Below are 25959 nucleotides of genomic sequence, written 5' to 3' on the forward strand. Positions count from 1 at the left end.
CACGCTGTACATGGTACGGAAACAACTGGTTCTCCCGTAGCATTCTCCATACAGTGACGTGGTCGACGTTACCTTGTGCAGCAGCAACTTCTCTGACGCTGACATTAGGGTTATCGTCAACTGCACGAGGAATTGCCTCGCCCATTGCAGGTGTCCTCGTCGTTCTAGGTCTTCCACAGTCGCGAGTCATAGGCTGGAATGTTCCGTGCTCCCTAAGACGCCGATCAATTGCTTCGAACGTCTTCCTGTCGGGACCCCTTCGTTCTGGAAATCTGTCTCGATACAAACGTACCGCGCCAAGGCTATTGCCCCGTGCTAATCCATACAACAAATGGGCATCTGCCAACTCCGCATTTGTAAACATTGCACTGACTGCAAAACCACGTTCGTGATGAACACTAACCTTTTGATGCTACGTACTGATGTGCTTGATGCTAGTACTGTAGAGCAATGAGTCGCATGTCAACACAAGCACTGAAGTCAACATTACCTTCCTTCAATTGGGCCAACTGGCGGTGAATCGAGGAAGTACAGTACATACTGACGAAACTAAAATGAGCTCTAACACGGAAATTAAGCGTTTCCGGACACATATCCACATAACATCTTTTCTTTATTTGTGTGAGAGGAATGTTTCCTGAAAGTTTGGCCGTACCTTTTTGTAACACCCTGTATATATTATTTTCACTATGCAGTATTGATAACTTCATGCAAAAAAGGATGTGGTCGACGTGTTGCAGTTATTTGTGAGAAGTTAATGTTGGAATCTTTGTTATGAAAGAAGACCTACTATTTGAATTTATATGGAATAAGCCTACTGCCACAGCTCAGAGTGGAACCTACTACAATTACTACAACTACAACGAAACCAACTACACCACACCAACCACACATCTTTATTCACTTTGTAGGTGGAAGATGATTTAAAAGACGAGCTATTAATATATAATTATCATACTCAAACTTCTTTATTCACTGAGTGAGCTCTGCCACTTTTAAATCAATGTATTCTCTGATTATCAGAAAGTACAGTTTGTGACCTTAATTTATTATTATTTGACGAATCATCTTGCACAGATTGTACCCAGATCTACCAACTGTATGGATTACTTTAAAAATATCTGTTCATATTCCTGATGAGTCAGTTGTTGCGGGTCTGCTATAACTCAATGTTTTCTATGTTAGGGAGGAAGATGTTTACTTCTAGTGAATGGTTTCCAAGTCACTAAAAGTATGTCAGCTTTTTGAGTCCTAAGTAGTTTCTTGGGAATAGCTAACAATCATAGACAGGCAGTGGGAAAATATTCTTTTCAATAGCTATAAATACTAACCCTTCTAAGTGAACTTTTGAGTTGGAATGCGCTACAAGTATCATCTTGTCTGTGAGAAAGCTGCAGGCTCAAACTTTCATGCAAAAAACACCTTTGTCTAAGGATATGAATAACAGGAAGGCTTGGACCTATAGGGGGAAACAAATATCATTTCCCCAGCTATGAATCAACCCATGCAGGGTTGGACACACCTGGTAAAAACCATCTTTTGTCTCAGCTGTGTAAAACAAGTATGGCCCCCTGCCGTCAAGCAGCACAGACACTGTTTATGGTGTGGGCCCTCTGTACTTGGAGAAAGAGACATGGGGAAACAGCAGGAGTGGATCAGAGATGGTTTAGGAAGCAGGTCATTGGCCATTGATGTGACATCACATTGCATGAGGCCGGGCTGTAGTGTCATGTGAGCCTGCATAAGCAGGCAGACAGGGCTGCAAGCAGTTGTGGCAGCAGTGGTGGTATGACGGTGGAGGTGTGGTGTCATGCACAAGCACTGTCTACTAATCTCCAGTGGCATTCAAGGTGGCAGTATGTGCACAACAGCAGTGCACAACCTGGCAGTGGCTGCTTTGTCCTGGAGTCTGGTGCAGCAGTCCCATGCAGAGATAGATGGTGGCACAAACTTATTTTTTGATTAGTGCTGCAGTAATGGCGTCCAGAGACTGCTGAAGAGGCTCTTCCCAACGTGTTGTTTGTTGAAATAATGAAGATCCAACTGCATACCTCCCCCAGACCTATGCTACATGTTGCACTCTTTATGTTAGGACAATTAGGCCGCAAACTTACTGTGATAATTAGTCTAAAGTGCAATGTCACAGAGGAAATTGTTTAAACGTAGCATAAGTGGACCTGAATTTATGCCAAACAAACTGTAACGTCATAGGAAGAGGAAAAACCAATGATTTTTTTAAAAAAATTCCTGTCGTTTTACACCTCACACTTCCTGGCAACAATGCACCTTCTAATCATATCCCCAGGTCAGCTATCTGGGATTGAGATGTCATAATGGCCATAATGGATCGTCATCTTAGATTCTGATGTCATAGGATTGGGGAAAACAAGGAAATCTGACAACTATGCAGGTTGAGCCCGTGTCCCAGGGTATTCCATCTTGAATTTTTTGAATTCCACACCAATACAAAGACTATCTTGCAATACAAAGACTATCTTGGGTTTCCTGCCAGTGTACACTTAAGAGAACTGAGCTAGGTCTGCCGTCTTGGATTATGTTATTTTACACATAGGACAATTGTGCTACTTTTTAATTTCCCATCATTATTTAATTTCCTGTCAGTTTTGTCAGTTTTTGAATTTTCCACTATTTTATGCATAGTGCAATTGGTGGATGACGCAGGGGGAGAAATCTGGCCACAATGCATGATATCATCGATGACAGTATTTTTTTTATTCCACACGAACAGTAGCAAAAATGATAGCTGACAGTGAAATGACGTAAATAAGGTGAGTGCTAATTACAGTCGTCAGTTACAGTGTTCATAGCATGAGGAATGAAATTCAGTATTTAGCAGTAGCATATGAAAACAAATTTAACAACGTCCTCCATTCGAGACCCATCTTCACTGTCACCATCAACTGGTGGCTGTTTGGCGTCCACATTTTCTTCTTCTGCATTCGTTTTCTCTTCATCGGTGCCCAGACCCAACTTAATCATTCAGTAAATCCTTGATGTACGCACTTTAATCCCCTCCAGAGTATACTGTGGGGACAGAAGAGCAGTCTCGATCAGAAGCATCGTAAAGTCCTTCACCACCTTGTCATTCCTGTCAGTTCATCCTTCTAACCGTATACTTAGGCGTTCAAGATCTTCCTTTGTAAACAACGGCAGATATTTGCCATCATATTCTTTTATTTGCTGTACTATTGATTTACTTTGCATTTGTGAATTGTGGTGGAGGGAGGGGGGGAGGGGTACGGTTGAGAATGCTTCGCAGAAGTAGTTGGGCCTCTCTATGGCATTGCTAGTGCTTCCTGGCCTGATCCAGGAAGAAGGCATGAGTCCCTAACTTATACCCATCCTATGGAAGACAATTCAGAACATGTTACCATATTTCTTATTGTGACCCAGTTACTTAAGTGTTTAATCGAATTCAGTTCCCATATGTATTCTGTATTCGAGATGTTCATTACTTCCAATATTGTTAAACATATATATTGTATATTTGCCCATTAACCAGATCACTGCGTTATTTTTCACCTGCCTGAGGGTAGTAACTTTATTCTGGGCTGTAGAAAATTTCACTTGGTACATTGTTTGCACCTTCTCATTATTTGAGTAATTTTCTCTCTAGTTCACCTCCAACGCTAACACGACCTCCACATGTGTACCGATGAGGGACAGTATCAAAAAGATTGCATTTACTGCAGAGGTCAGTGTCACTTAAACCAATGGCAAAGAGAAGCTCATTAGTGCTGCCGATGTTATTGACTGCTTAGTACCACGCCACTCTCACTTTGGACAAAATAACGCTACTATCGATGTCTTGCCCTCATTCCATGCTATTCCGACATATTTAGTTACTACGTTATTTTTCCTTTCGTGTTTCCTTCCTTCTTCTAAAATCGTCTTTGCTGTAATGTTTTTGGATTTTAAAAGCTTTTTCGTGAGGTAGCTTCACGCAAGATAAAATTCTCTATTACGTTTTGGTTTAAAACTTCTTTTCAGTATCTTGATTGGCGGTTCTACACTTTTTCTGCCTGACAAGGTCGTATAGTATTGCTGTAATGTATCCTACATTGTTACACATAATGCCCTATGTTCTTTTGATATATAATGCTGTCGCTTTAGACTTGATGTCAGTTAATCCCATTCCCCATTGCTTGTATCCAACAGTAGGGGAACAAGGCCGGCATCAGTGCGTTTCATTAGTGCAGCTTGCCTACATCAGGGGCAGGTATGCACTCAGGGGCAAACCTATTGTTCTCCTTTGATTGATAGGTCACTAACCTATTGTTCTGCTAAGTGGATAAAGACCCCCTGAAGATATCCTTCCATCGGATTGACATGTCCTTAATCTATTGTCCCACCGTCCCCCCCAACTCCCAAGGAAATCCCCAACTCTCTTGCCCTCCTCTTGCCAATACAAGCACACTTTTGATATCAATTTGATTGAGTTCTTAATTAATTGATCAATTACTTAACTCCTCCCCTTCTGGTACCCTTCCCTCCCATCCCCCCTCCCAGAAATCTGTGGGATAAAAACTCAGTTGATCGGTCATTTGGAAGGAATTCGATTGCAGTCTATGAAATATTGTCTAAATAATTTAGACAGTGTATGGAATATTGTTTAATTATTTATGGCAGTGTATGGAACATAGTTTATTTATATATTAAAGAAATTGTAAGAAAATCTATTGCAGTTTATAGAATATTGTTTAAACAATTTAGACAATGTGTGGAATATTGTTTATTTAAACAATTTATGGGAATCAAGGCAGCGTATGGAACATAGTTTATTTATTTATTTAAAGAATTTTTCGAGAAATCGATCCCACCCCACCCTTCACTCCCCTGCACTGACACAGGTATAGGTACACTTTCAGGTCTGAGTTATTCGAATAACCACCTGTCATTCTTATCAATTTGACTGACAACTTAGTTAAAGTTATCAATTAAATAACCTCTCCCCCTCTGGTAACACCACCCCATCCCTCCTCCCCCTCTGCCACCCTTCTCCCCCTCAGCTCTTCTAGCTGGAAATTGGTGGCTCTGCAGTGGAGAGGAAGGATCTTATAACAGGAATTCAAGGGTATTTTGTTTATTTATAAAAAATTCACTTCGCAATGGTTGGATTTCTCTTGCTCATTTTTCTCTGGTGTTTGAGAAGATGCAGGTCTTGTAAGAAGTAATTACATCGATCGCTTTTTTTTTCACTCCGATTGTGCCAGGAATACTGTCATGAAACACCTATCACACATAATCACACTAGTAAAAATCGTTCGATCGCGAAGCATGCGCCATCCATCAGACAGCATAGAACGCCACTGCACACCTTGCCAGGAGTCAAGGTGCACCGACGGTCCCTGCAAAGCGGCGGCAGGTGTCCCTTAGGGTCCCACAAGCGTGAGGCGGTGGCATCCCTTTCATACCTGACACCTGAGAAATTTCTGTTAAAACATGTGTTTATCTATGCACCGTTGGTGGTGCGATGACGCCTAGCCTTCGTACATATGGGTCCAGCAAGATGTTTGCCTAGTGACACACCCTCACAAATGCAGCTAAAAGGTTGTCAGTGTTATACTGATGTCTCATGTCTATGTAAATAACAGCCAAGTGTGCCTCTGGATGCTCTAGAAAAACCTTTTGCAATGATTTTAGAAACTATTTACGAAAATATCCCAGAAGAGCACAGGATGCATTCTTCCTAGCAATTCTAATGGGACAGCCCATCCACTACATATCTGCCCTTCATGGAAATTGTAAAGTACCACAGAAATAGTTAACAGTCGCTTTTGATGTAGAAACTTTTGTGATGTCTCAGCTTGCCTGCACGGAAATTTTTGTTCTAACTGGACCTGTTTACAAAAACAGCCCAGAATAACACCGAATGTATTTTTCCTGATGGTTCTAACGAGCCACCCCATTCATTATGTGTTATTTGATGATTTCTACATACATCTCAGAAATGGTAAACCTCCTCACCGCTAAAAGCCTTCATCATGTCAGTGTGTGGTTGCGAAAACACCGTTAATCATAAAAGCATTTTCATTGTTTGGAAAGATAGCACTGTCTAAGCAGGCAGGACCATCAGAACAATTATGCAAGCAGCACTGTCCTACAGAAGAGAAAAATGGCTTGAATTTTCGGTGTCCTACAGTTGCTGGTCTGGAGATGTCCTAAAGCCACAATGGCAGATGATGGACAGCATCCCGGCAGAGATGGATGGTCTGCTTCAATTTGTGTTTGAGCACTTAAACAAAGAAACCATCACGTTACTCTCAGAACTTTCCGTATATACCTTGTCCCATCTTGTTCGAAACAGTATGTAGAGGAAAGAAATTATAATGAAATCCGGGCCTTAATCTGCTTACAGGGCGCTGATAAGTATCAACGGGGACAGTTGTCGAATGTGTGCCCCGACCAGGATTCGAAAGCGGTACCTACTGCTTACATGGCAGACGCTCTAACTGACTGAGCCACTGAGGACACAGATGATAGTGCGACTGGAGAGACTTAACTCTGGCAGGCTCCCTGTGAGACCCTCAATTTCCATCTTTCTGTCAACACACTACATTTGTAGTGCCACTACCCACCATACTCATTACTTGCAGTAGTCAATCTACCGATTACCGTAAGAGTTCAGGCTATGTGAGTGCAACCGCACTGAAGACAATCATTGACCGGTTAGCATTATCTACATGAAGCTGGTATCTGTACAGACACCATTGGTGATCTTGCAGCTAACGAATGAAATTATAATGAAATCCAGACCTTTAGCTGCTTATAAGCATTGATAAATATCAATGGGGACAATTGAAAAATGAGTGCCCCACCCAGGATTCGAACCCAGGACCTTCTGCTTATATGGCAGACACACTAACCTACCGAGCCACCGCAGACACAGAGGACAGTGCAACTGCAGGGACTTATCTCTGCCACACTTCCCGTGAGACCCACACTTACCAACTTTCTGTCCTCACACTACATTTGTAATGTCCCTACCCACCATACTCATTACTCGATGGTAAGCCTTATCTATATGAAGTTGGTATCTGTGCAGATACCATTGGTGAGCTTGCATCTCTCAAAGAATGAAATTATAATGAAATCCAGACCTTTAGCTGCTTACAGGTGTTGATAAATATCAAGGGGGAAGTTGAAAATGTGTGCCCCATGCAGGACTCAAACACGGGATCTCCTGCTTACATGGCAGGCGCTCTATCCGGTTGAGCAACCAAGGACACAGTAAATAGTGTAACTGCAGCGACTGATCTCTGGCATGCTCCCAGTGAGACCAACACTTCCAACTTACTGTCCACACACTACATTTGTAATGCCCCTGCCCAATATACTCATTACTTGCGGCAGTAAATCTACCGAATCCCATCTGTACTAAAGAAGATAATTGGCCAGTAAGCCTCATCTATATGGAAATGGTATCTGTTCTTTCAGACAGACGCTGTTCTTTCGGGCAGATACCATCTTCATGTAGAAAAGGCTTAATGGGCAAATATTCTTCTTCAGAGCAGATGCATTCACATTGCCCGAACTCTTACAGGAATTGGTAGATTGACTACCGTGAGTAATGAGTATAGTGGGCAGGGACACTACAAATGTAGTGTGTGGACAGAAAATTGGAAACTGTTAGTCTCGTGGGGAGTGTGCCACAATAAGTTCCTGCAGTCACGCTATTGTCTGTACCCTTGGTAGCTCATGCCGGCATGGTAGCTCGGTGTTCGGTCAGAGGGTTACGTGCTCTCTGTAATAAAAAAACTGAGTCTATCGATCAACAACGAACATAAATGGATGTCTTACGACATCCGCGCCGAGCAGATGCAACGAACAATAGCGAACAAAACGAGATTTAAAAAAAAAAAAAAAAGTGGTTAGAGCGTCTGCGCTGTAAGAAGGAGGTCCTGAGTTCGAATCCTCGTTGGGGCACAAATTTTTCAACTGTCCCCATTGATATTTATCAACACCTGTAATCAGCTGAAGGTCTGGACTTCATTATAATTTCATTCTTCGAGAGCTGCAAGATCACATACCAGCTTCATATAGTCTGTAAAGGCTCCTATGTCTCAGCACAAAGGATGCCTTATGACTGAATGGAGCATTCTGATTGCCTCTTACTGAATTTACCAGCCAAATTACTGATGCTGTTGGTGAGGGTGCACGTCTACCACGTTTCCTGTAGACGAGACTTTCAGCAGGGAAACTATTTTGTACAGTTCTCCATATTGCACTGACAGTTAAACGCTGCAAAAGTGATCTATAGACCATCAAATACTGAAAGACAATTGCGCTATTACACTGCTCTGCCACTGACGATGGAAGATTGAATATTTCAGCGTGATATCGATCTCCAACCCGGCTATATATCACCACATACCTATCGATGTAGTAGACACGGAATTCGTATCCTGAACCAAAATAAATCATCACTTCTGCATACTGCATATAGCTATCGACAATCCTTCCGTCATGCTCGGTAGGTCATCCACCGCAGTCGACGGTCACAAATCATCTGTCCCCACACACACACTAGCCCGACACGTGACCACAACGTCCTCAGTGGACCAAGGTCACTCTCTGAACTATTGTACAAAGACTAGGTCGGTTCCCCCCAGAGCAAAGGCGTTACTGTTTCTGCTTGCTTGCTTTCTACACCCATCTCCACACTCTGGGATTACAAGAATGTATGGATTTTCACATGGTTTGCCAGCATGTCATACCACTGATGCATTGCTTCTCGATATCAAGCACATATCAGTATGCTATCGATCACTTGTACAATATAAATCCGATGATATAGACTGGAAATTATTTCTGTAGAAACCCGAAACTTAAGCGAGGTGGAGCGTGCTGTACACCACTAAGTAACTAGAAAGTTATGCCATCAGTGAAAATCTTTCGTGAAAACCCGAAAAAAATTGAGGAAACTGATATTTCCACACGACTGCTGATGTTGGTGATATAACAGATTCCAAATCATCCTTCTAATTTAAAATGTCAACTACAGTGTTTCTCATGAATAGAGAACCAGACAACGTGTCTTCCAGCCGTCTTTCACCTGTTACATCCACACAACATACACCACAATCGATGTTCTCTCAACTAAATAAAAACCGGAAATGTGCAAAAGCAGTCAATCAGACTATTTACATGGGAGGAAATAATGGTCCAGCGCAAACACATATCCATATTGAATCTTCTAAAATTTCCATGGAGAACACATGTGATCACGAAGGCTGCCCAACACATACTGAGTATTGGTTCGCTGTTCAGCCATCTACAGGGGGACATGGTTAGGTCACCTACATTCCTGTACCCCAACTGGCCTTTCCATTTGGATGGCTCCTGCTGCAACCCGGAAGCGTGAATCGTTCCCGCCACAGGCCACAGAAGCCACATACTCCTTGCACACCACGCAGAATCCTTCTAGGAAACTGGCCACATATATGTTTGATTGTTGTACTTCCAATTAAATATTACGATTTTGGTCTCAATTGGATGACATTCGACAGTGAGCTAAGTATGAGAAATACACCCTGCTGATGGCTGTGGCTCTGGAAATAGAAGTATTTGTACCATTCTTATGTTTTGACGTAATTTTCCAAGTAAAAAAAAGTATTTCATCCCCTTTGCAACTATCGCAGTTTTCCGCGTCAAATCCATACCTTCCTTACCACTGGACATAGTCATTTTCTTTGCACATGTCGGAACATGCACACATAGTTTGTAAGCCTGATGCTCAAGGCGAACCTATCTCGCATCCCCTATGACTAAGTATAATACTTCGCCAATAAGTGAATGCAGGCGATACGAAACAACACTGAGCGAAAATCGGCGATGGGTGGACATGTCTCATAATTTTTTATTGAGAGCGGTACCACAGTGTCCTAGAAAGAGAGGTGTAATCATCTTAGAAGCCGCTAGATGTTAAAAACACGATCGCAACGACCATGTTACTGCCACAAGCGGTCTTGGTTCTACAGATGTTCACAAGTATCGCTAACGATATCCATGTTAAAAGCTATACAAGCCTTATAAAGCGAGGTATCGCTTTACCTCTGAATGAAGTGGTTTTTTCACACAAATACCGCAGCACTGAACACAGACGGTGATCTCTGGAGTGTATATTAATGGACCGAAAGTGCGGGTGCACGTCGTCGTGGTGTAAGCTCATAATAAAATCACCGAATTTAGAAAGTGATTCAGCTAAGAAATATGGTATGAAACCGGTACTTGCAACTCTCTCATGCCACCGCTAGATGTATCTCCAGTATTTGTAAGGCATTCTGTCTTGATGCCACGTCAGAGGTTCTGGGTTATAGGATGTGGTAGAACAGAATGGTCACAGTGTTGAGGTTGTTGAAGAAGTGTGTGAAGAGAGAAATGAGTTTGGTGTTAAAAATAATATTAAATGTGATGATAATGTTTCTGATGATGTGAATAATACTATGTTGTCACAAAATTGGATGGAATGGTGTATGCAGAAGTTAAGGTTAATGATTGTGGGCTGAATGATTCTGGAAAATCTGATGTAAGTTTGAGTTATGAATTAGAAACCAGTAGAGCAGTGCCAGATAGATTAATGTTGCCAGTTGATGTTAGTGATGTGTCTGAATGTGTTGGTGAAAATGAAAAAGAAGATCTAATTAGTGATAAAGTACTAAGTACAGTTCGTGACTATAGTAACAGATGTAACCATAGTGACCAAAAGTTTAAATTCATAAATGAAATTTGTCAAAATGTGCATTTAGGAAAGGAAAGTTGTTTTTGAAATTTGGAACAGGTACCTAATAGTAATTCAATCTGTGAATGTGTACAAGTAGTGGAGGAAGGGAGTATTTTTGTTGAAATCAGTAGCTTACAGACAGATTTGAGTGATCTTTGCAAAAACAATTACCCAGTTATTGAAAATAACACAAAACCGAATGAACAAGCAGTAAATAGTAAACTTGTGCTTTGCCACTCAGACAAATCCATGATATACACTTTGTCATGCCATGCTGTGAATACTTTGATGCATTAATAAAAAAAACACTAGTTGAAAGAAAATTACAACTCATAAAAAGTGCAGTTAATGTTCACTACTTTATTCATATTCAAAGACTGTGAAGTGAGAAATCAGATAACTTTTTGTAGTTTATATTCATATTTCTTTTATGTGTGAATATTTGCATATTTATATCTATATTTTGTCTATTCATAGGGTGGGGGTTGAAAAGGGTATATTTGAACATTTGTGTATGCTTTTACCTGGCATAGATTGGGGTTGTTAGATATTTATGTAGGACTATTTTAATTTGTTGTTATTGAGACAGAAGTCTTTATGATTCCCAGGTTTTGAGATTCATACAGTTTTTTCTTTTCATGTTGTTTCTGTTGCTTCAATGAGCATTATGGTCAGCCAGTGATAGTCTTGTTTAATAATTCTTTTACCTTTCAGTACTATAAGATAAGGATGATGTTTGCTACATGTCTAGTATATATATATATATATATATATATATATATATATATATATATATATATATATACCTAAAAACAAAGATGATGTGACTTACCAAATGAAAGTGCTGGCAGGTCGACAGACACACAAACGAACACAAACATACACACAAAATTCAAGCTTTCGCAACAAACTGTTGCCTCATCAGGAAAGAGGGAAGGAGAGGGAAAGACGAAAGGATGTGGGTTTTAAGGGAGAGGGTAAGGAGTCATTCCAGTCCCGGGAGCGGAAAGACTTACCTTAGGGGGAAAAAAGGACGGGTATACTCTCGCACACACACACATATCCATCCACACATATACAGACACAAGCAGACATATGCTTGTGTCTGTATATGTGTGGATGGATATGTGTGTGTGTGCGAGTGTATACCCGTCCTTTTTTCCCCCTAAGGTAAGTCTTTCCGCTCCCGGGACTGGAATGACTCCTTACCCTCTCCCTTAAAACCCACATCCTTTTGTCTTTCCCTCTCCTTCCCTCTTTCCTGATGAGGCAACGGTTTGTTGCGAAAGCTTGAATTTTGTGTGTATGTTTGTGTTCGTTTGTGTGTCTGTCGACCTGCCAGCACTTTCATTTGGTAAGTCACATCATCTTTTTTTTTGGTATATTTTTCCTGCGTGGAATGTTTCCTTCTATTATAACCGTATCATTAATTTGAACCCAACAATTACGTTTGTTATTGTCGCCTTTGCATTTCTAAATCTTTCCTGTCGTCTTATTTCTCTTTTTTCTCTTTATTTTCTCTTTCTGTTTTTACCAGTAGTCTCACTTTGTATTCACCTTCCCCTTTTACCGTAATCTACTGTACAATTTTATCCCGCCTATATATGCTCAACAATACGTAACCCACTTCCAAACCATAACCAAAAAAACTTTATTTTCCGCTTTCAACACTACCACTGCTACAAAATCCACCGTTTCTAGTTCAATAACAGCTGCTTTCACGTGTTAAACAACCATTTCGGCTAGTTCTAATACCTTTCACTTTATTTCCACTTCCGTTTTTCGCACATCACTGATCATTTTAGCCGCTCCCCAAAGGTTTTAACGTCATTATTTCTACAATTGTTAGCCCCATTTTCGTAATCTTTCACCACAACACCACTCCTTTTAATACGTTTTTTCGAAATTTTCCCGAATTTCTCCGTCCTTTAACGTGATTTAGCGGTAACACAACCACCTAACCTTTATGCACATCGCTGTCTACCAACCCAAGTTCACCACATGATCAACTTAACCAACACTTTTTCGCCTTTTTTCATACCAGATCTCCAGTTGCTGAAATATGTCTGCTTGTGTCTGTATATGTGTGGATGGATATGTGTGTGTGTGCGAGTGTATACCCGTCCTTTTTTTCCCCCTAAGGTAAGTCTTTCCGCTCCCGGGACTGGAATGACTCCTTACCCTCTCCCTTAAAACCCACATCCTTTCGTCTTTCCCTCTCCTTCCCTCTTTCCTGATGAGGCAACAGTTTGTTGCGAAAGCTTGAATTTTGTGTGTATGTTTGTGTTCGTTTGTGTGTCTGTCGACCTGCCAGCACTTTCATTTGGTAAGTCACATCATCTTTGTTTTTAGGTATATTTTTCCTATGTGGAATGTTTCCCTCTATTATTTATATATATATATATATATATATATATATATATATATATATATATATATATATATATATATAATAGAAGGAAACATTCCATGTGGGAAAAATATGTCTAAAAACAAAGATGATGTGACTTACCAAATGAAAGCACTGGCAGGTTGATAGAAACACAAACAAACACAAACATACACACAAAATTCAAGCTTTCGCAACCAACAGTTGCTTCATCAGGAAAGAGGGAAGGAGAGGGAAAGACGAAAGGATGTGGGTTTTAAGAGAGAGGGTAAGGAGTCATTCCAATCCCGGGAGCGAAAAGACTTACATTAGGGGGAAAAAAGGACAGGTGTACACTTGCACACACACACACACATATATCCATCCGCACATACACAGACACAAGCAGACATTTGTAAAGGCAAAGAGTTTGGACAGAGATGTCAGTCGAGGCGGAAGTACAGAGACAAAGATGTTGTTGAAAGACAGGTGAGGTATGAGCGACGGCAACTTGAAATTAGCGGTGGTTGAGGCCTGGTAGATAACGAGAAGAGAGGATATACTGAAGGCCAAGTTCCCATCTCTGGAGTTCTGACAGGTTGGTGTTAGTGGGAAGTACCCAGATAACCCGGACGATGCAACACTGTGCCAAGATGTGCTGGCCGTGCACCAAGGCATGTTTAGCCACAGGGTGATCCTCATTACCAACAAACACTGTGTGCCTGTGTCCATTCATGCGAATGAACAGTTTGTTGCAGGTCATTCCCACATAGAAAGCTTCACAGTGTAGGCAGGTCAGTTGGTAAATCACGTGGGTGCTTTCACACATGGCTCTGCCTTTGATCGTGTACACCTTCCGGGTTACAGGACTGGAGAAGGTGGTGGTGGGAGGGTGCATGGGACAGGTTTTACACTGGAGGCAGTTACAAGCGTAGGAGCCAGAGGGTAGGGAAGGTGTTTTGGGGATTTCATAGGGATGAACTAAGAGGTTATGAAGGTTAGGTGGAGGGCGGAAAGACACTCTTGGTGGAGTAGGGAGGATTTCATGAAGGATGGATCTCATTTCAGGACAGGATTTGAGGAAGTCGTATCCCTGCTGGAGAGCCACATTCAGAGTCTGATCCAGTCCCGGAAAGTATCCTGTCACCAGTGGGGCACTTTTGGGGTTCTTCTGTGGGAGGTTCTGGGTTTGAGGGGATGGGGAAGTGGCTCTGTTTATTTGCTTCTGTGTCAGGTCGGGAGGGTAGTTGCAGGATGCGAAAGCTGTTTTCGGGTTGTTGGTGTAATGGTTCAGGGATTCCGGACTGGAGCAGATTCGTTTGCCACGAAGACCTGGGCTGTAAGGAAGGGACCGTTTGATGTGGAATGGGGGGCAGCTGTTATAATGGAGGTATTGTTGCTTCCCACTAACATCAACCTGTCAGAACTCCAGAGATGGGAACTTGGCCTTCAGTATATCCTCTCTTCTCGTAATCCGCCAGGCCTCAACCTCCGCTAATTTCAAGTTGCCGCCACTCATACCTCACCTGTCTTTCAACAACATCTTTGCCTCTGTACTTCCGCCTCGACTGACATCTCTGCCCAAACTCTTTGCCTTTACAAGTGTCTGCTTGTGTCTGTGTATGTGCGGATGGATATGTGTGTGTGTGTGTGTGTGCGAGTGTATACCTGTCCTCTTTTCCCCCTAATGTAAGTCTTTCTGCTCCCAGGATGGGAATGACTCCTTACCCTCTCCCTTAAAACCCACATCCTTTCGTCTTTCCCTCTCCTTCCCTCTTTCCTGATGAAACATTCGCTGGTTGCGAAAGCTTGAATTTTGTGTGTATGTTTGTGTTTGTTTGATATGCTGTTTGATATAAACAAACATATCTGTTTGATATAGATATAAGGTGTTCTGCATATTACTTTTGTCATAATGTATGCTCAGATCAGCAAATCAATGTTGCTGTATGTTAGAGCAAGCCAATGCATTTCACTAATGTGTACTTAATGAAAACCGGTTCAATTTTATGTTATTATATCATTTGAAATCTGACAGTTACAAACAGTTGCTATATAAATGTTTCAAAGATTAGGTATTTGTTGGAAACCCATGAGGATTTGTATTTGCAATATAGCTGTTATTCTTGCAGACATCTGCTCTTGAACAGAATCTAGGTCATTCATTATTCCTTACCTGACAAGGAAGAGTATAGATCACACCTTTGGAATGACTGAAGTAATCATTTTTTAACCCATTTAACTGTAACTATGATACTTCACCCTTTACCTTAACCTAAGTTGGAATTTACCTTTATCTGTGCCGAATCTTATTTTCTGTCTGATCTGATGCTGCTACATCTTGTCTAATGTGGTGTCGATCAATGAGAAGTCTGTTAACTGGTTATTGAGCAATATATATTCCGGAAGTACCCTGCTGGTACTTAATTTACCAATGTAAATCTGATTCTACAGTGGCATGTGGCCATGGTGGCTCTCAGTCTCTACAAGAAGATGCTGAAAAATTTGGGATGATGACTTTTAAACTACGAGAACAAGGTGCCTTTGACAGTTGTTGTGGGCAAATCCCTCTATCTGTCCTTGTGGTTTCCTCACTTGAAATGTTCTTGTCGGTTCAGTTGCTCTAAAGTCTGAGATTGATGTGTAAAGAAATAAGGACGTTTGGTTCTACAAGTAGTACAGTTATTATGTCTAGGTACATTTCAACAGTTGAAAACTGACATAATTTTTCCATGAAAATAGATGTCTGAAAGGCTAACAATTACTGTTTCTTGTAAATTGCTTGACAACTACCTTTAAATGATATGATGCACACTGTAATCATCTGTTTAATCTGGTCTATCTAGACTTAATACAAAGATATACTGTTACATACAATATAATTCTTTATAATTACCCATTGTCAATATATTCTAAAACTTACGAGTGTTTTATTCATACGCTCTCCTGCTTCAAATATCTTCTACCTCTCCTTAACACAATGATACAGTGTCATATGCAACATTGTTATCAGTAACCACTTATTATCAATACTCTATTCCTTTCAAAAGAAATACAGTTATTTTAATTAGATCTACCAATTACAGGCACAAAATTAGAACTAGTGATGTATTAACGTATATTATACCATGATAAAATGTCACATGCAATCTAGTTCTCTGTAATCACTCATTGTCAAGACATTCTCAGACTTACTTCTGTTTGTTTATATGAGCTGCCACTTGAAATAATTTTGTTACATGTCCTTAATGAAATAATCCTTGGACCTTCTTATGCATTGTCAGTTGAGAAGAGAATATATATGTGATGTTTGGATGAGAATTCAGAAAATTAAATTTTATATCTCAGACCTACCTCCTGCTTAATTTTGAAAATGTGACATAATTTTTTTGTCACTTTCACACTTGAATTTATGGTGTTTAGCAAATATATTCATGCATGAGAAAGTACTTGTCATAATGAGAACATTATAACACTTGGATGATCCACCCTAAGAGGCATTTCACTTTGTTTATTTATTGACATTGGATATTCAGTTATTCAATATGATATTTATGTACCTCACTTCTATACTTTCATGTTTATGTATTAATTATGTTTGAGCAGCAACAAATATCAGAGGAACACAGTAATTCTGTACTTCACTTTAGTTTTTCCATGTTTATGTCTCAGATATGTCACAGGTTTCAATATCTTCTCATTTGGCATGAATGTTGCTAGACTGCAGCATTTTGGGCACTCCGTACCATTTGGTAACACATTGTTCACCGTCACACTTATCCTTAAGATGCTTATACAAAGCCACTTACCAAGTGGGTGGTGAAATAGTTAACACACTGGTCTCGCATTTGGGAGGACGACGATTCAAAACCGAGTCCAGCCATCCTGGTTTAGGTTTCCCGTAATTTCCCTACATCACTTCTGGCAACTGCCAGGATGGTTCCTTTGTAAGGGCACAGCCGATTTCCCTCCCCATCCTTTCCTAACCCGAGCTTGTGCTCCTTCTCTAATGACCTCCTTGTTGACAGGACATTAATCACTAATCTCTTCCTCCTGCTCCTCCTCCTCTACAAAGCCACTTCTCCAAGTAAATATCTACTGCATTCCATATTGGACAGTAACAGCACGTTTACAGCACAGTCTTTGTTTCTTTCATTGTTTTACGACCTAATGTACCTATGCCTAATTTACAATGACTAGCAAAAAAATGGTTCTTTCAGAGTACAAAGTGGGCGAATATATTTCTGTTTAAAAGACCCCGAGTGAGAAGTGGGATACCAGCTATCTCATTCTACCTTCCTTGGTGCCTTTAAAAGTTTTCTCAACAGTTTTGGCATGCAACAAATTCGCGCCCTTTTTAAGTTGCAACTCACGTCTCACTTCCACAAGCTCCCCTAACTGTAACTCGCTCACTACCACTAGTCGATCGTTCATAGCCATCCACTCCCACTTGCCCATTCTCACTCTCTCATTCAGCCCAGCTCATTGTCATTATCTCTTTGCGTCCCTCTAACTGTCACTCTCCCCTGTCTCACAACCACGGTACCCTACAGTCTGTCCTACTATTATTTTCTCTTCTCGCTGTCCATATCTTTCTCTTCCTTATTGTCATTGTCATAAACTCTGCCTCTCACTATAACTTGTTCTCACCCACTTTCACTTTCTTCTTCTCTTGTCCCTCTCCCACTGGCATTGAATCCTTCACTCTATCAAGGCAATGGGAAACCACCACTGGAATCACTTCCCAAGATGCTCAGGCGGTGTACCTCTCTGACGAGGTTTCCCCCATGACAAGACCTGCTGTAAGGCAGAACACAAACTTTTTTCTCTTCTCCTATCACTACTCTGTCGTTGTTAACTATGTTCTGTATTTAATGTGACTCTCTCTTACTCTCACATTGCCATTGGTTCCACTCCTTCTACACCAGAACCACTCTCTGGTCCAGTATTTATTACTTTTCCGTCTCTTTCCCACTACTACTGTCTCCTCCATTCTCAGCACAAAAAGACGCTCATGTGTTCGCATTCTAGAATTATGGGGAATTTTTTTAAGATACTGAGGAAGGTAGAACGATGCAGCGGTACCCCACTTTTCAGTCAGTCTTCATACAGTAGCATATCGCATATTTTGTACTAATTTTACATTTCAAGCAGGATTTTACGTGCGCAAAAATTTTGTAAGTGCTTCATTGCTACAATATGAGGTTTCCAGAACCCGTCTAATGATAACAGAGACGCTTTACAGCAGATTTTTCTGTGCAACGTCACTTACTAAACTACGTTTTCGCCTCACATCATGATTTACGTCCGCATTTTACCTGTGCAAGTAGGGTAGCTTGAATCTCTGTATCTCGGAAACGAGCAGATATCAGGAGAATTATCAAGGATGTTAGAGATCGGAATCTCGGAAATATGGCGTAAAAATTACACCCATTGTCTGTGTATAGGCGTCTTGAAATCTGTGGCTCGATTCTGGTACCCAAAAACACTAATTTTGGGGTGTTTTCTCAGTAACAGAGAAATATTTTTGAAACTGGGAAGATGGCTCTTCTAGGCAAATGGCTGGAGATAGAGGATAATATAACGTTAACATATGAGCAATTTGGTGTGGTTATTTATAATTTAGATTTCGTCTCTAACTGGAATGTATTTGCGTATTTTCTGTGTACATGTAAAGTAACTTCGGACCTCTCGGAAATGGATAAAGATATCACTAAAATCTTCAAAGCTTTCCGAGATCTGGACCTTACATATATGTTGTAAGAATTTCAGCCATTTGTTATGCATAATCGTCTTGGAATACGAGGCTCAGTTTTGGTACGAAAAATGGAGAAAATCCTTTTTTGGGATTTTCTAAGGAACCACCGAAGAACTAACGATGCCTGTAAAAACCTCTTAAGTCGCAACATCTAATGCAAAAAGATCCAGCCGATTTGCTCCATTTGCGTGAGAGAACGTGTGCAATATTCATACTTTGGCTCTGTACAATAGGATAGTGACAATAAAACGATCATTCTATTGCGTATACAAATGCTCCCTAGCTTAAGGGCTATTCAAAGCACTTGACTGTACCTTTCTGTCGCGAATAGAACACAAGGTATGAGCCCCAGAGGACTCCTGTTTTTATGCGTACCACTTTGGAGTACATTAGGTAGTGCAAGCTGCCACATGCTCACCGATGTATTACTGAAGACAACAGCTAGCTATAGTTTTATTTCATTTAATACACAGTAGCTTCACTTCCAGCAATGTGCTATTAGATCATAACCTAACAACACCCTTGTAATTAGCGTCATATTAAGAAAGAAACACCTAAATATTTATGACATCCAACCAGTTAAATTTCATTGCTTACCCTTTCACTTGCAGCTAGGGTTGCCAACTATCCTGTATTTCCCGGGAAATCCCGTATTTTGGCTTTTTTTTTTTTTTTTTTTTTTTTTTTTTTTTTTTTTTTTTTTTTTGTAAGATCCCATGTCCCATATTATTTCGAATTTATCCCGTATTTTTCTATCTTTTGCAATAGTAGTTCAAATAATGTATTTCGCCTGAGATGCTGACAGTTGATACTAACTGTGCACAGTAAAAGTTGCCGCAGCTTGCACTGAAGCAGTACTAAAACAAATAGTGATCTACACTCCTGGAAATTGAAATAAGAACACCGTGAATTCATTGTCCCAGGAAGGGGAAACTTTATTGACACATTCCTGGGGTCAGATACATCACATGATCACACTGACAGAACCACAGGCACATAGACACAGGCAACAGAGCATGCACAATGTCGGCACTAGTACAGTGTATATCCACCTTTCGCAGCAATGCAGGCTGCTATTCTCCCATGGAGACGATCGTAGAGATGCTGGATGTAGTCCTGTGGAATGGCTTGCCATGCCATTTCCACCTGGCGCCTCAGCTGGACCAGCGTTCGTGCTGGACGTGCAGACCGCGTGAGACGACGCTTCATCCAGTCCCAAACATCCTCAATGGGGGACAGATCCGGAGATCTTGCTGGCCAGGGTAGTTGACTTACATCTTCTAGAGCACGTTGGGTGGCACGGGATACATGCGGACGTGCATTGTCCTGTTGGAACAGCAAGTTCCCTTGCCGGTCTAGGAATGGTAGAACGATGGGTTCGATGACGGTTTGGATGTACCGTGCACTATTCAGTGTCCCCTCGACGATCACCAGTGGTGTACGGCCAGTGTAGGAGATCGCTCCCCACACCATGATGCCGGGTGTTGGCCCTGTGTGCCTCGGTCGTATGCAGTCCTGATTGTGGCGCTCACCTGCACGGCGCCAAACACGCATACGACCATCATTGGCACCAAGGCAGAAGCGACTCTCATCGATGAAGACGACACGTCTCCATTCGTCCCTCCATTCACGCCTGTCGCGACACCACTGGAGGCGGGCTGCACGATGTTGGGGCGTGAGCGGAAGACGGCCTAACGGTGTGCGGGACCGTAGCCCAGCTTCATGGAGACGGTTGCGAATGGTCCTCGCCGATACCCCAGGAGCAACAGTGTCCCTAATTTGCTGGGAAGTGGCGGTGTGGTCCCCTACGGCACTGCGTAGGATCCTACGGTCTTGGCGTGCATCCGTGCATCGCTGCGGTCCGGTCCCAGGTCGACGGGCACGTGAACCTTCCGCCGACCACTGGCGACAACATCGATGTACTGTGGAGACCTCACGCCCCACGTGTTGAGCAATTCGGCGGTACGTCCACCCGGCCTCCCGCATGCCCACTATACGCCCTCGCTCAAAGTCCGTCAACTGCACATACGGTTCACGTCCACGCTGTCGCGGCATGCTACCAGTGTTAAAGACTGCGATGGAGCTCCGTATGCCACGGCAAACTGGCTGACACTGACGGCGGCGGTGCACAAATGCTGCGCAGCTAGCGCCATTCGACGGCCAACACCGCGGTTCCTGGTGTGTCCGCTGTGCCGTGCGTGTGATCATTGCTTGTACAGCCCTCTCGCAGTGTCCGGAGCAAGTATGGTGGGTCTGACACACCGTTGTCAATGTGTTCTTTTTTCCATTTCCAGGAGTGTATATTGGCGGCTTGACATGCCGTACAAACGCGCGTGAAAGAAACGCTCATGTGGACCCGGAGCTGAGGGGATTCACACTGCCTGGTAAATTTTTGTTGTAAGATCTTATGGGACCAAACTGCTGAGTTCATCGGTCCCCAAGCTTAACCACTACGTAATCTAACTTAAACTAACTAACACTAAGGACAACAAACACACTCATGCCCGAGGGAGGACTCAAACATCCGACAGGGTGAGCCGCGCGAACCGTGTCAAGACGCCCCTGACCACACGGCTACCCAGCTAACTGTGCAGCGTACTATTAGTTGGTGTTGACTGCATTGTTCTCTGTACTGTCGTCCACTTTGCCACTTGTATCTACTTCTAATTTCGCATTTATTTCGATAACCAATACTAACTTTTCCAAAGCTTCTTTTCCTTGTTTGACTCATCAGTCCTTAAAGTGATATCAATTTCAGTGCCACCAACGCACTAATATTTAACTGGTTACTTCAGTCGTGCATATAGCTACTTTCGTGGAAGCACAAAACACATTAGTAGATGACGTGACGTTGTTGTGGACAGATTCGGAGTCTGTGACTTCTTGCTTTAATATGCGTAGTGAGAAAGGTAGGGTGAAGTCATCCACAAGGAAGATAACTAAAAACATTTGTGTTCACCATTAATGTTGAGAAGAAACATATTCCTGGATTCGTCCTGTGGAAGCTAATTGTTTCAAAATCTTCTGTTGTATCTGCAAACAGGAATTTAGTGTGGCACATGGAGCCAATGCTGACTGTTTTCTGCATGCAAAAACTACAGGTAAGCTATAAGTCAATGCTGTAGTTGCATAGTCTTTCACTGTTTGGTGTAATTTAAAATTACACTAATGTGAGTTTAATGTAGTAATAAACATCTTTAATATTATTAAGTCATACAAACAAGGAGCAAGACATAAAGGAGTCTTCCAAAATTTCCAGCTTCTTTTCTGCTGGTGGTAGGTCCATCACAAGTGGATTACACAGAGCTGTTGCAGCAGAACTGACATTTGTGTATCACACAGTGAAACATAATTTCAGTTATAGTAGCTTGGACTGCAGTGTTAAAATCACGAAGGATGTACTCAGTGATTTTAGTGTTGCAAAAAATGTATTGTGAGCACACTCAAGCTGAAGCAATAGTGAAAGACGTTTTGGCTCCAAAAAGTGTTTCAGATTTTGTTACAATTTAAGCAATTCCCCCAAGCGGAGTAAATTTTTATCTATTGCAGCTGATGCTTCAAATCAAAAAAGTAGGAAGATGTTTCCCACTGTTTTGAGATATTTTGATCCCGAAACTTGAATTCAAAATAAACTTCTGGATTTTTATAGAAGAGAGCACTGAAACAGCAATGTCTATACACAATTTGTTAAGACGCTTGTTGGAGTCCGAGAAACTTGATATAAACAACTGCAGTGTTATTTGGATGATAATGCCAATGCTAATTTTGGAAAGTGCAATTCAGTATTTAAACTGTTACATGACGTTAACAAACAAATATTCAAGGCAAACTGTTCGAATCATATTTTATGCAATGCATTGAAACATGACTGTGATACTCTAGATGTTTATCTTGAAATTTTGGTTCTAAAATTATATGGTCACTTTCCCATTTCTGCAAAGTGAAGGGAAGTTCTAAAATTTTTTTCTTGAATTTGTAGATGTAGAATGGAGTGAAATTCTCCGCCATGTACCTACTAGATGGCTTTCTTTAACATAAGCAGTTGACAGAATCATTACAAATTGGGGACCCATTAAAAGTTATATGAAAAGTACTAATGATCGTCCCAAAGCTCTAAAAACATTTTTGGATGATTCTGACGACATTGAAAAAGATTTAACTTTGGAGAGTCATTTAACTTTTTTCCTATGTCGGTGCAGTTGTTTCAGATTGTTCTAAGTTTTCAGAACGCTCTAATGTTGCTATAATTGAAACTTAAGAAGCAGTCAAGACTCTGATCAGTAAAATCGAGCAAAGAATGAGTGACAGATATTTTGGAAGGGGCACGTATAAAGTTTTAAGTAAGTTAACTTGTTCCATAACCAGAAAACGCATTCAAGCTTATCTTATGGAATTTTACGTGTCATTGAAAACGTATTTGATCAAGAATTTCAAATTTGAAGGTCAACTGTCAGTGTCAGTTGAGTCTTGGACCTCTTTGTCTAAGTTCTGAGCTAAAATTTAAGCATCTTCAAGGAATATTGGGGTCAGTGCAGATAGATAATGTAGATGAAGATTGTTTCTATGAGGAATTTTGTAATGTAAAGATTATTTTGCGGCAAAGCATACATATAGAAGCCAATGCAATGTTTTCTGTATCTTGAGAGCCAAAAATGTTCAGGTTCCCAATTTGCTGAAAGTCGTTTGGTCTGTATGAAGCATTCCTGGTAAAAATGCTGAGGCAGAAAAAAATTTTTCCCTGACAAACCGTAAATGGACAGAGGTGCACAACAAAGGTACCACAGAGCTTATGAAAGCAGAACTGCAAGTAGCAGTGAATTTTATTTTAACTATAGAGAATTCTTTATGTATGTAAAATTGAACGAATCTTTGAAAAAGAGAAGCAAAGTCTGTAAATAAATACAAGCAATAATGTAAAATAAAAGATTAATGCACATTTTAAATATATTTCTTCGCAGGAAACACTGTTTGAACTGTTTATTTTGCACACTTCCCCATCGATTCCTCATTTACTCTGTAAAAAGTTGGCAACCCTACTTGTAGCAACATAAGCTGTGCTATTAGGTCCCAACCTATTCACAACCTTATAATTCATCACCACTCAGAGCAACCAAGTTTATAAATTTTACTGCTGCTCATTTCATGTGCAGCAATTTATGCCATGCTATTCAGTATCAGCCTCTGTGCTGCGACTCTATGCTGTGACTGGCTGACGAGATCATGTGCACTCTGCTGTCATCAGCTAAAAGAAATAAACCAAGCAGCTGCCATGCTGATTTCAGCATTTGCAAAGCTGATATGATGTATTTTGTCGTTTTAGTATTTATACTTGCCTATCAGGAAAATATACGGTTTCAGGGATACACCACATTAAAGATCTTTCCAAACTGCCTCATTTTTGGTACAGTTTGTTGCGCTAAAGTGCTAGGAAATGTGATTTCAGTCTATAAAACCTTTAATCTGTATTGATAGTGTTCAGTCGCAACATTCAACTGAATCACTGTAAAGTTCTGCACCCGCTGGATTCATTTGAACTTGAGGGACAATGGATGGCAGGAAACCCCACCCAAGAGCACCTGAAGAAACAATTGTGTCTGAGAGAGAATGTAACCCCAGCTGGTTGGTTGTTGTATGGATGTGATCCATGCACTTTGTATGTAGAATGCTGAACATGTGTAATTTCACAACGAATGTTTATGCAGGTGTGAATAACAAGTTCTTCACTGACACCTTTCATCATGAATTTTCAATCTGAACCATTATGCAGTCCTCACAAATTCCTGGTCTTTTGATAACACACAACTTTCAAATCTTCATCAACAGACAAAAACAAGTATTAATCTGTTAATACTAACTATGTACTGTTTACACAGCACACCTGTTGTCAATGTGACTGACTGTTACAGCAGGCTACACCAATTGTTGAGCTTTCATCTCAGCAAGGGATGGCCGAGAACTTCACACACATTTGAGACTCTCGCAAATGTGTGAGCCTGTTCATCTGACTGCGCACATCCCCCACTATCACACCATGCTCTGTGTGAGCAGACAGATGAGGAAACTGGAAACATGCTGTTTTAGATGGCAATGCAGTCGCACAGAGTACCCAACGTGGTTTCCATGCTGTTTGGTTACATACTATGCTATATCAAGAAATTATAAAATCTGAAGCTTTACACAATTCATCCTGAAGAGCAATATTATATTGTTACTAATTGTTGGTACAGGCGATTACATATATAAAAATAATAAATTAAGATTGGTCTGCAGCTCTAATACACGATCAATATTGTCTGCACCACATTTTGTCTTTAAAATTCTTACAATATTTAAACTTAGATATACAAAGAGAGACAACAACGAATAGTCTTTGTAGTACGCCATTAGGAGTGGAATAATCAAATTTCACTATCTGGACCTACTCTCGCCAATTTAGTTTCTACATATCTCAACATGTTGTTGAAAAAGAAACAAATTTTCATTATTATTTAGTTTTTTTATTCATTGAAGATATATAAAATTTATGTCTGGAACAAACTGTGAGCATACACTCAGATATAGACAGTTTCGCAGATTTTCGTCATTCAGGTTGCCGTGTAATCGTGGTTCATTTCATTTCAGTTTTGAAAATAAGCTTTCACACATACGTTGATCAATACATTCACATCACTTGACATTACTCTTTCAGCCTCATAATGGAGGCTTAGGAAATCATCTCGATGAAAACACAGTAGAAATCCTAGAGAGTTTTAATAAGCAATAATTTTTCTTTTAAATGAAAACTACACTGCAGATTCGTCAATTCGATTCGAAAATGCTCCCTGTCAAATGAACCAGCAGACAGTCTTAGACTGAGAAGGTGAGATTGGCAGTTTCCTGTAAATATTTAGAAAAGAGTTCCTGTAGTTGTTTAAATGCCACAACAAATTCTTCAAAATTCTTATTATATTTAGAAGCAGAGCTTAGGGAAGTGAGCATTACTCTTAGTCAGAAATTGTCCTTTCCACAATGCTATTGCCTTTATAAATGTATCAACTTTTCCAATCAAACCAGAAACAAAGTGCCTCTCACCTATTAAAGTCTCACTGA

Source organism: Schistocerca cancellata, chromosome 2, assembly GCF_023864275.1.
Source record: "Schistocerca cancellata isolate TAMUIC-IGC-003103 chromosome 2, iqSchCanc2.1, whole genome shotgun sequence".
Lineage (NCBI taxonomy): Eukaryota > Metazoa > Arthropoda > Insecta > Orthoptera > Acrididae > Schistocerca > Schistocerca cancellata.